We start from the raw sequence: 12909 nt of genomic DNA on the forward strand, positions 1-12909 counted from the left end.
ATCAAGCTGGATCCAAGCCAAGGCACCAAACACTTCATCCATTACTTTGTTCTACCTTCTAAGCCATTCAGATCTTTTAAAGATTTCACAGTTAAATTTAACATGCCAACAGCATCAATCCCCATCTACTAATATTGAAAATTCATCAAGTAGTGGTTAACAACTGATAAAACAATCATAAAACTTATGGCAATGTATTTCATAGCCCGCTCTCTTCAGATGATGGTAATGCGATGTATTTTCATGATGCTGTACTTGATACAAGTTACTTACAAACAGGAAGCACAAATTTTGCCAGTATTGTTCCTCCTGTATAAGCTTTGCACACAAAAAGCAATGTACATGCATGAGCACATGCATACGTACATTTGCACATAGTAGGCCTCACAGCCACCAAGTTTAACTTGTACACTTTGCAGATCAAATGCCAGTTTCTACATATTAATGTATTGCTCCTACAACAATGGCTTCTTTTCTGAATAAAGAGATATAACCAAAACAAAATATTCCACACCCTAAAAAGAAGTCTTATGTTTCTAGTTTTCTGACTTACTGAAGATGCAGCTTCTCGTAGCGAGGACGTTCTATATATACCCTCTTTCTCCTGCCATCAACTGAGTTATGCACTAGAGCTAGAAGCTTCCAGCTCACACACACGCTCATGCAAGGATAAATTTATATAACACAGTACAAGAACCAGAATAAAACCATTCAGAAAGAACACACATTTTCTCTTCTTTGCCAAGTACAGATGGCAAATACTGGGCTAGATTTTCCTTGATGAACCACATATTCAAAATATATTAAAATACTAATACAACTTTCTTTTTCATTAAAAAAATGCAAAGCCCTCAATTTTCTTCTGCTTTTAGTAAAGGCTATGACTCCAGGGTACTTGGAAGTTCATTACCATATAATTTCACAAGTTATATTAACAAGTTCCATTAACTGTAGTAGTTACTGGTATGAAGATAGGCTGAGAAAGTTGGGGCTGTTCAGCCTGGAGGAGAGAAGGCTGCGTGGAGACCTCATAGCAGCCTTCCAGTATCTGAAGGGGGCCTATAGGGATGCTGAGGAGGGACTCTTCATTAGGGACTGTAGTGACAGGACAAGGGGTAAGGGGTTAAAACTTAAACAGGGGAAGTTTAGATTGGATATAAGGAGGAAATTCTTTCCTGTGAGGGTGGTGAGGCACTGGAATGGGTTGCCCAAGGAGGTTGCGAATGCTCCATCATTCCTGGCAGAGTTCAAGCCCAGGCTGGACAGAGCCTTAGGTGACATGGTTTAGTGTGAGGTGTGGCAACCCCCATGGCAGAGGGGTTGGAACTAGATGACCTTAAGGCCTTTTCCAACCCTAACTATTCTATGATTCTATGATATCTTGGTCTAAAACAACTACTTAGAATATAGTCTATGGCAGAGAATTGGGTAGACTGCTGTTTCCCCAGGTTTCAGTCTCATTCCTTAAGATGATGAAGCAGTAAGATGCAGCTATTTGATTCAAAACAGAGACATTCATCATTGTCTCCACAATGCCTTTACAGCATAGAGGGGGAGCAAAGAAGGTAACCCATAGATCTGGCCTCATCTTTCTCAGCAGTTGTTTGGAAGGCTCAACTCAGCAGATTTATTTCCAGTCTGCTGAAAGTGAAGCTAGGTAGCAACTCAGCCAGCTGTAGTCCCTCCCATGCCAAGGAAACGATATATCACAATCAAAAGGTAAGCATTCTGAAATACCTCTGCTACTGGAAGACAGTCCAGTGCTCACAGATCAACACTTTCAAATGTGAAGTTGGCATTTATCTGAAGACTTAAGCTTGTGGGTGCAGTAGTTCCTGTAAAGTTTTGTGCAACAGGATACACACAATTTGGAAAAAACTATAATTTATTCTGGTTTTGGTTTTGGTGCCAGTAAGACAAGAAGTTCTCAGGTCTCAAGATCTCTCCCAAAGATGATTTGCATCTTTTGACTTTATTGCTACTTAACAGTCCACATCAAAAAAAACCCAACAGAATAAAACATGCATAAGTTGTTGTATTCTACTCTGGCAACACACAGCAGTCATACCACTTGGAGTGGGCATCACAGCACGTATATGAAGATACAGACAAAGTGAATGGGTGGAAGTGACAGACCAGGATAAGCAGAAAACAGCCTGGCTAGAACAATCACTCATCTGCCAACTGGTACCTTACAGAAGTAAGACATGTTCAGCCAGTGAATGACATTAGAAAACTTCCCAAACAGCAAATCTGCCTCCCAAGATGCAGCTACTGACCATCACAGCTTCCTTTTGTCTTGATGAAGACATTCTGACATCCCTCTTTACACTGATACAAAGCAGATAAGCGTTATGAACTTAATTTCTGAAAGTAGTTGATTAAAAACATCATTATCCCAATACCACTGTCAAGACTTCCTACTGCTAACAGGTTACACTTCAGAAAGGTTTAAAGTGCAGTGCATTTGCCAGCAATTTCACTCATCATCTCAAATATCAGAGGTTAGATGGTACTTTATACTTCTATGTACTATTTATATGCACTAAGGTGGTATCAGATTATTCAGGCACTACTAGAAGCACACATCCTCCATGCTGCTTATTCACTACAACAGGCCTGTAAAGACAGGAATGCCTCTTAAGTGTTGTGTTAAGTACATGAGAAGAAAACCTGCACAAATAAAGACCAAGGCAAATATGCAAGGCTATGAAGGCACCCCTATATGTGAGGGTGTCCCCGCTAAGACTGCTAAGTTGATAAGGATACTCAGAATGGCTACCGTTAAAATATTTACTGCTGGAAGAGTAGATCTGGAGCAGAAGACTTCATTTGGTATGACGATCTCTAACCAGTAGTAAGGATAGATACCCCAATTTAAGGAAACTAGGGCCAGCAGAAACAACGGGCTTGCCACAAACTGCAGGATATCCAATGCAAATCCGAGAACTTTCTTCTACCATCTCTCTGCAGAAGACAGCTGCCTTGCTTCACAGATAGCATTTGGAAGTAGACATCTGTTTGGTTTGGGTTTTTTTGTGGGGAGGACTCCAGAAATTAATCTGCCTTTGGAAATATCAGGCACTTTAACTGTATTTTAGTATTTGATTTGTAAGACATTATCAAGTGAGCCAGGGAGCAAGACATATTGAATTATTTAATTGAACTGCTGCAGTAAATAATTGTAGTTGACCAATAAACGAAAGTCAAACATGACATTTTTCTAATATTTATATAAATTATATACCAAATATCTTAAATGGAACTTACATTCATGAACTTGGAAGAAAATTAACGGCTACTATTTTGATTTCTGGTCACGATGACCCCTCAAATTAGTCTGTGGCAAATTTGTTGCAATTGCCAGAAAAACAAGATTATATTGCATATTTTAAAGCCACCATTCTGTAAACCCATGCTAAAAAAAAAAAACAAAAAACCCAAACAAACCCAATATAACACTTTAATGTACTTTTATTAAACACAGCACAATATTTAGCACTAAAGAACAGTGTTAGAGGACCCCTGTGTTATGCACATGATGGTTTTGTCCTATCACTATACCAAAATACTTCGGGTATCTTTTCTTTTTATATGGTATGAAGCGGAGAGCAGGACTGTTGTTCTGCTCAGTTTCAAGAACTACAAACACTCCACTGGAATTAATCAGCATCACTAAAAAACTTCTCTGTTCCTTGAGAGGGTGCTACTACAACTGTAATTCAAAGCAATTTTCCAGTTTCAAAAACCTACTGATGCACACAAAATGAAGTCAGAATTTTTAAATCGCCTCTCAGCTCAGTTATTTCTAGCATTATACCAGTACAGACACTATAAAAATACATTTGTCATCAGCATGACAAATTTATCAAGTCAAAGAACCCCTGTTAACATGAAGCCTGGAGACTGCACTTAGTCAACCTGCATAAACATAGATGGTGGACCAGTTCACTGACTGACTTCGCCTGACCAAACACACCAAACACCAGATTACTAGTACTAGACTAGAACAACCCTAACAGGCAACTTTTACATGCAAGTAAATGACAACTCTACACTCTTTACCTTCAGCAACCTAACACCCCCATCCTCCCCAGATACTGAAACAATGCACATAACTATAATGCATTTGGTAATATTTTCCTGGTCCCCTATAAAATCATAATTCCAGAAAATATGGTATGATTGCATGTTTCATAAAGAGAAATTCAACTAGTTTGAAAATCTACTTCAATACAGGGTAATTCTTAAATACTTATTATTTGACATTCACAGACATCAGTAGACATGGACACAAACAGCCCGTGCATGGTTATTACTTTACAACACCCAAGAGCCAATGTAGTACAGACATGACCTAATGATGGTGGTCACAAAGCAGTGGGGAAGGGAAGAGCTCTCAAGTCTGGGCAGCAACCTACAGGTTCTTGACCCAAGCTCGGCTTTACAGTATTATAACAAGATCGACATTCATCCTAAATAAGACCAAGCTGCACATCAGACAATCTATTTAGGGTTTTGATCGCATTAGACCTCACTTGTCCTTTAAATGCAAAAGTAAAACCTTCAACGAAGTAAATGCAATATAATTTTTTCTGTCTTTAAGTAAGTCCTGAAACACTTCTATCACCTCATAAAACATTACTTTGTTGGTACCTACCATTAACTTCTAAATCCATGAATTTTAATATTGGCATGTGAGACTAGCCAACATGCCTCTTGAAAAAAAACACTTTAAAGAGTGGTATAACTGTGCAAGCTGAATGACATTTACTGAATGAGAAATTAGGTGGGACAACACATCCTAAGCAAAGTTCAAAACTATTATTTTACTCCGATCCAATCCATGGAAACGTGTTTTGAAATTTAAAAGAAAGAAAAACATTCTCTACCAGTGCTGTGGCCTACACGCAGTCAGCTGCATTTCAAATGCTTGTGAAACCACAGAAGCAAAATGCATTCAGGACAAGCCCTTAAGTACAGTAGGACGAATGTGACACGTATAGACTAATGAGAAATGCCTTTTCATGTGCAAAATCAGGCAAAATAGGAAAATGCACCTTACATGTCAGGTGGAAAAGTTGGAAAGCTCAGGCAGGGGTTTTAATCTCTAGCATCCTCTGGAAAATCCCTTTCACTTAGATTCTAAGAAAACAAGCTTATCCATCTGATGTTTGATAAAAGGACCCAACTTCAAGAATTCCTTTTGAAGACTGTTTGTGGTTTCTCCAAATGTTATATTGTTATAGCATATACTGTTATCCTATGTACTTAACTCTGGCTCGTTCCTTGTTTTCAAAAATTTAAATTGTGTTTATTTTAACAGCATATTACTATTACTGGAATATCCCAAGAGGGAAAAATGGATTTATAGTTTCAAAGAAAACGATGAAACAAAAACAAAGTCTGTCGGCTCTGGCATTAAAAAAAGAAAACAAAAATGCACACTTCAGCATGTAAATGCTTCAAGTTACTTGCAAGTTGCTGGAATTTGTCTTATATTTACTTGTGCTTGTGTCGTAACAGAAGCAGTAACACTGCTAAGCTTCTTATACAAATGCAAGCCCATTGCTAGTATATCTGATTTCTAAAGCTAACTTCTTTGACATCAGCAAGCCAGCATAATATCCAAAACCACCCTTCTCTTTCCAGAGCAGGTACCAGTTTTCTCCAAGGCGTTTTGTTCTGCAACTAAGAGGCAGCAATCTGAACTGTGATTATAATCGACTGCACAATTCTTGGAGATTTCGGTGGAATATTTTCTTTGCTGTAACAATGGTGATGGTGGAAAGCCTTACATTTCAATTCTAGTCCAAACCTGCATTTTCGAGCTGTTAAAGCTCTACAGATATACGGATACCCTGCAAATAATACAGAAAGATAAAGCAAGGACAAACCATCAGGAGTGGAGTTTCATAGATCCCATGGCTGTAAGGCAACAAATTCAGATGGAAAAAGATTACACTGGTAGAGGGAAAAGGAACAGTGATTTCTAGAGGGACAAAAGTCATGAAGCCCAGGTGAGTTTGGTCATCTGTAAGAATTCTGTTTAGTCTGAAGTCAGTGACCATCCATTGCCCTGTAGCAGATGGGCGAGGAACAGAAGCTCCTGGGTATAGAGTTCCCACCGGCCTCCCTCAGAGCAAAGGGAGCCCCCAGGAGATGTGATCTATATAAATACACATACTTCCTCCAGCTCCGCTGAAGACACACTGGGGTTCCTCTCACTCATCTCTAGAGAAATGTGCTTATTTGCAATATTAGCAAAAACTACAACAAAAATGAAAATTCACTGAAGGGTATTTTCTAGAAAGGAAAGATTTGTACAGCTGACACACATTCTACTTTACCCTGGATGCCTAACATAAGCAACTTCCCATGTTCAATGGCTTCCGCAAATTTAGTGTATAAACGCACTTAGAAATGGCTGCACGAGGTGACTCATCAGCAATGCACCAGGAATATATTTAATACAATGACAATCTATTCCCTCACTAGAAAAAAACGTATATACCAAACAAGGACCTTCAGTAGTTTTTTAATCCCGCACCAACAGAATTAGTCATCATATAACTAAGAGGGGGAAAAAAAAATGATTTAATGTGACACCATCTCCTGAAACCCTTGCTGGAAAAAGCTTTTAAAGCGGAACAGTTCAAACTCAATATGCTTAAAGAACTCTTTCAAATTCCGCTGTTCAGTTTTCTCTCTTCTTTTTGTTTGGCTCTTCCTTTGCTCTCATCAGGCACTCCTGTCCCCCTTGATCCCCCACCTCTTCCACTGCAGAGCTAAAGGCAAAAATAAGCTAGGAATGACACTGTCCTGCAGAAGACACAGCCATACTCAAATAAAGCAAGCTTATTTTCTCTGCCTACTTAAAAGCGTGCACTTCAGTTTGACTGACACATGGCAACTCAAAAAAAAGTCACCCAGGGTAGTGTTTATTGAATGACCCATGGAAGACTGAAAGCTGACAGAAAGCCAGGAAACGTGAAAAAACAGAGGTTTGTTCAGTACCAGCATTTATGGATTCAACAGGCAGACTGCATAAGGATCCGTTGTGTCATTCAAATCTTTGACAACTAAAATAAATCTCAGCGCCACTCATTCTATGTAACAGCAAGTTATAACTGAAGCAAAAGAATAAATAATTGGTCAAATAATCTCAAGTTTTAGTAAGTTTGTGACCTTTTAGAATTCTGCTCTGTGCCGAGCTTAAAATTAGCATTAAAATGTACAGTTAGTACTTTTATTACATATCAACACAAACAAAATGTTTGCACATTGGAAGCTGAAAAGTTGACAGGACTGAATAATAAATTAACTGCACAAACTTGTCAGCACTAAAAGAACTAAGCTCTCAATAACAATTTCTACAAGTGAATGAGAACACCAACATTTGTTGTTCTCACAACCAAGCAACATTTCAGAATCATCATCACTACTGACAGTATATGATCATTACTGGCAAAGTGATTACAATAATACAAAACTTAAGAAATCAAAACGAACTAGTAGAATGGCATAAACAAGAATAGTGTATGTACTACCCCGCAGATGGAAATAGTAATTGAGTTCTCTTGCAATACACATCTTTTTAAACAAGATCTCAGCAGGAAGGAGGGGAAAAAGCACAAATCAAAGAGCACTTATTTCCCCAGCATCCCCGACAGACGCTGGGATTTGTGGCCTCATGACGTAACCTTCATTTTTACTCTAGGTTTGTAAATTCCTTCAAAAGGCTTCTTTAAAACATCACAAATATACAGTGCTAAATTATTTTTAAACATATAAAATAATATACATTTTCATAGTGCAGCAAATTAATAAAAATTGCTTGGAACATAAAGAGTTTTCTTAGGTATTCTCTAGTGAAAGATTTGTAAATAATCATTCCTTACTATTACTGACTCACAAAGTTTACAAGTTACTTACAAAGTTAAAGCTTTTAACTATTGTATATATGAATATGTTCATTGCAAATGGGTAATCTGATCACAGATTATGGCATCATTCATTTTCAAGACTAGCCTCTATTTCCACTGCAAAGTTTTGGTTTTGTTTTTATTTTTCCTTTTTACAAGGGATCTAAAGCTGAACCAAAACAAGTTAGAGGCAACCCCGGGAAGTCATTAAAAATTAAGAAGGCAATAAAGTATTTGAAAATTTAATATTTAATACTTGAGAAATTCCTAAAAAACATGATTTAAAAATCAGATATCATTATCAATTCTAATTATAAAAGCATCCAGTCCAAAAAGCAACTGTACTGCCTCAGATTTGGTTTTGCTGAAGTTTATAAGGTAGAGGGAGTAGAACTCTCTATTTGCATAAATATTTACAACTGCAAGCTGGTATACCATCAAGTAAGAAGGGAATTAAACTCTAACCTTGCAGCACTTCTGTCTGCATCCCAACATTTGCAGAAGTATATCCTTACTTTACATGAAGAGCGATCCAGAATCAAGGTCTGCTCCATGGAAACCACTGCCTGATGTCCCACTATGTTAATTAAGGACAGAAGTTCAATAGAAGTTTCATCTGATAAAAAAAAACCCAACCCCAAACTCTCAGGGGTGACAGTTAAGAGATAAGGTACCAAATGGGTAAATCAGATTATTAGATAGGCTTATTCAACGTGTCTCTGCCATGGCAAATTATTACTTCTGCTACAACAACCCAGAATTTTTAAGTATTAAAAAAAAGAAGTCTTTATTATCAGATGTTCCTTTCTTTAGAGAACTTGTATGTTAAGGACACCAAAAGGCAGTTGTTCTAAATAACCTAGATCAAGGCATTAAGTTCCTGACTTTTCCTCACACAAGGCAGAAATTGCTCCGATTATGAATTAAGACACCTTACATCAGCTATGGCCAGCCTTCAACTTCTGGAACATACAAAGCTTTGCAAGAAAGCTCAAGTGCAAGTCCTGTAGGGAGGTCCACAGCACATGGTTGGCTAGGCCGACGCAAGGAGCAGAGGTAATCCAAATAATGGCAAGATGAGCAAGACAGCTATGCCTGGCACATCATTATTACTAACTCTGGCCCAAGCAACTTCTACCCTTCCATGCAAAAGAAGGATACATGGACAGATAACGCCATTCCCAGCCTGCAAACACATCTCAGGGCAAGATATAACAGGATGCAGGTCTCAGCCACACAAAGATTTGGTATATACCTGAGGTTTAAAGGTAACCCTTGCATCCAAAGGCAATCCTACAAATACTTCTAAGTTTACTCAACTTGAGCAAAGACCTATAAAGCTGACAGTGACTTCAGTACTGAGTATATGCTCATATTAATTATTAAGAGAATCTAGCAGGAGATAGGAACTCTTTGGTAACTATGGTAGATAGTTCAGTAGCCTCAGAATACTAATCAGCTTTTCATATGACTGTAAAAAATAAGAAAAGCTCAAGGAAGACAAAATATGAAGCTCCATTAGGGAAAAGTTTCAGAAAACCACTCTGCTTTTTTTACTCTTTAAAAACACAGGCAGTCAAGAATGTGAAGAGGAAAATGCAGCCTAAAAACTAATAGCACTGGTGATCTGGTGCTGCCTGGAATGCTCTTCCATCACAAAGCCAGAACAAATTCCTCTTAAAAATGTTAGTTTAGCTTACTTAAAACAAACAAAAAAAACCAACCCAAAACCCAGAGCCTTAGTAAGCCCAAATTCTAAGATTATTTTTGTTTGGGTTTTTTTTTTTTGTTTTTAAGCAGTTGATGTACAGTTAAATGTACATTTGATGTACATTTGATGCGCAGGTTAAAAGATTTACACAAGCATGTTTCAGACCTCCATCTTCAGGTACATTTCAGTGTCAGGCAGAGGACTTGCTTTCTGACTTACCCAGGCAAGGATACAACGCTAGCAGATCAGGGCTAGATGCAATCCAAAAAGGGGGTTAGCAACATGCTGACACAGAAAGAATTCAGAGTTCAGAGATGATGAGGAAGCTTATCAAACCTCAGCTTGCGAGTTTTCTACCATAGCAAACCTCTAAAGTTTATATGCCACACTTGAAACATGGTTCTAACACAGGTTTAAAATCAACATTCAACAATACAGTTTTCTGTTTCAAAACAGAAAAAGAGAGGTTTTTAGCTGAATCATCCATTTAGTGTTTCAATATTCCTTACTAAACTTTTACAAATATCAGTAATTCCACATGCACAGGAGCAATTAATTTGAAGCTATCGGCTTAACAGGCTTCTGTTTTCATTTCAGTTTATTTTCCTTTCTCTTAGCTATTGGAACACAGAAAACCAGAAGTTTCTCAGTGTTTTTCAGTAGAAATACAATTAGGACTAGACATCATTAGAATATGCTACTAAAGTACCATGTTTATGACTTTGCCCATCACAAAAGGCATCAGATCCAGTTATAAGCAGTTCTGTGATATGTGTCTCATGGTCATTAGCAATTACAAATGTTGAATTGACTCTAATTCAGTCTTGTTTAGGGCAGGAGATCATTTCATTTGAGGGCTTATAAGGAGAGTTGAAGGTTTTGAGGATGAAAAGTAAAATCCAAAGTAAGTCAGGCAATTTTTTTTCTTTTTTTTTTTTTCTTTTTTTAAAGTTACCAGTAATCAAACACAACCTTTTTTATTTAACAGGGTTAGATTCGTTTTGGGGAAGTATTAAGCAACCTGAAAAGACATACCAAATAGCTCCCGCATACAAGAACACACACTGTTTTCCTCGTTACTCATCCTGCACCTAAGAGCAAACTAGTCACTGAACCTCAGTCTGTAGCTATCACTTTTTGATACTCTAGATCCTACTCCTAAGAGCCTAGGAAATCCTCACATTAGAAAACTGTATTCTCAAGTCCTTTCATAAAACATTAGGAGTATCTTAACTTCTTCCAAAGCTTTCAGTGGCAGAAAGTGCATAGCTGATAGTGCAGAGATACAAAGTGGTGACTGTTTTTGTGTACTTACTCAGACTATTTTGACCTGTAGGTGACAGGAAGATATTTTCTTACAGTAACAGTTCTGGCTATGCTAGGATATTATGAAATTAGAATAGCAATAACCTCCTGCCATAGCCACACACACACAAACACTACAGAACCTTTAAACTTCACACTACCGAGATACAGGTACCTGAAAACAGTCCCAGTTTTACAGATGACAAATCAAACCCACAAGAACTCGGTCATTTGTCTTAAACCAAAGTAATAGTAAAAGAAAAAGAAATAACCACAACTCTTAATTTCCTGTCTGCAACCTGAGCATCATTACCCAGAAGCAAACAGTATGTTTTTGCTTCTGCAATATATTATGATGTTCGTGCACTGATGTTCTCTGACTGCATAGCCCAGGGTCAGCTTACAAATGCTTTCGTATAGGTTTTGAGTTGTCCCATGCACCAATGGGAAACAATGAAAACATAGCTCTAAATAACCTTCGCTTTAGAAGCCAATAACCACTTCTCATTAAGCAACTTAGTTATCACAACTGGAGTAAAAAAAAAGGGCTGTAAACAAATCCATTACATACCCTGTACCAGAGGAAGTGTTCATATGCCCAGTTCAGTGATAAAAATTAAGGGGCCTTCCTTTATATTGAAGTTACATTCAAGTAGTAATCAAGATTTAGATGCAACCAGGCTATCCTGTTTTAAAGTCTGGATATGAAGCTGGAAAGAGACACTACTAACACAGATGTAGTTAAATCCTAGCAGTGGGAAAAACATCTCCAAAAGCTGATCCCAAGTTCCCTTGCAGCTATTTAACTGATAGCAACATTGACTATACCACATTACATGCATAACCATATAGGATAAATGGCCCCAAAACTGTTTCAGTTAACTACATTCCTAAGATACAGGCTGTGTAAAACAGGTATGTAGAAAAACTAAAAACGGCCTGTATTTTACTGTGGGGCTTTTGTTGGATTTTTGTTTGTTTGGGGTTTTGGTGGTGGTTTTGTTGTGGGTCCCCCTCTTCTTTTCTTTTTTCTTTTAAAGTTAGATGGGATTTAAGAGGAGCAGGTTTTTATTACTGCATGTATGCTTCTATAAGAGAACTGGAAATCAACATCCAAATGGTTCAAGTTATACGCATGCTGATGACCTCTAGGTATGAGGTATGGAAACCTGGCTCAAAGTATACTGAAATATGGATAACTAGGAAAATAAGAAGAGAGCACTGCACATAGACTGTACATTGTCACATCACATCATAGAAGTGTCTCAAAGGAAGACAAAACGTTCCTCACCACATCAGGCACTTTGAAATTTATACTTGGAACAAACAAGAAGCTGCAAATGATAGTGTTCTTCATGACGGCTTATGCACAGATATCTCCTTTAACTACTTTCAGTCTTTTCCATCATTTGATTTTAATGCCTCAGAAAAGAAACGGATACTTCCTGATCCAGACTTTTCAGGAGCGTTTTCTCTTCCCATCTGTATACACTGCACCTCATCCCATCGAAACATGCATTTGTCTCAAACTGAAATCCTGTCTGCAGCTGTTAGCCAAAGAAAGAGTTCTCTTGGAGATCTGCAGCACTAATTTCCAATAGCTTAATAAAGCACCACAAATTCTGCCACCAGATTTCTAAGCAAAAATTACATTATTACACAATGGCCTGAAATTTTAGCAACAAAATTCCTTTATTGCAAAGAGGAGTGTCCTAAGGAGTCCAGTTCTAGCTTTCTGTGCCTTTGGGTATCGGGAATGTAAATCCACACTGGTGTTTTCATACTACCACACTTGCCCAGAATTCGCTGTCATTTCTACCTGATTCAAAGGTTTCATAAAGCATTCATATCTTTAAATCATATATTAGTATATTTCCATTTGTCTTAGTTATGTACCTTGCATTTTTTGAATGTAAGGAAAGAAAAAAAAGGCAAAAACCCACTGAGGAAAAAAAAGCCATTCTGAAA

The 12909-nt window shown here is 37.7% G+C and overlaps 1 protein-coding gene across 3 annotated transcripts in view; it reads right to left on the reverse strand.

The window, feature by feature from the left end:
* The window catches only part of SRBD1 (S1 RNA binding domain 1), a 124640-nt gene that overhangs the window by 21155 nt on the left and 90576 nt on the right, over positions 1-12909 (reverse strand). The window lies entirely within an intron of this gene.

This window comes from Pezoporus occidentalis, unplaced genomic scaffold (genome assembly GCF_034315485.1).
Source record: "Pezoporus occidentalis ecotype Australia unplaced genomic scaffold, CSIRO_AGI_Poc_V1 ctg50, whole genome shotgun sequence".
NCBI lineage: Eukaryota > Metazoa > Chordata > Aves > Psittaciformes > Psittacidae > Pezoporus > Pezoporus occidentalis.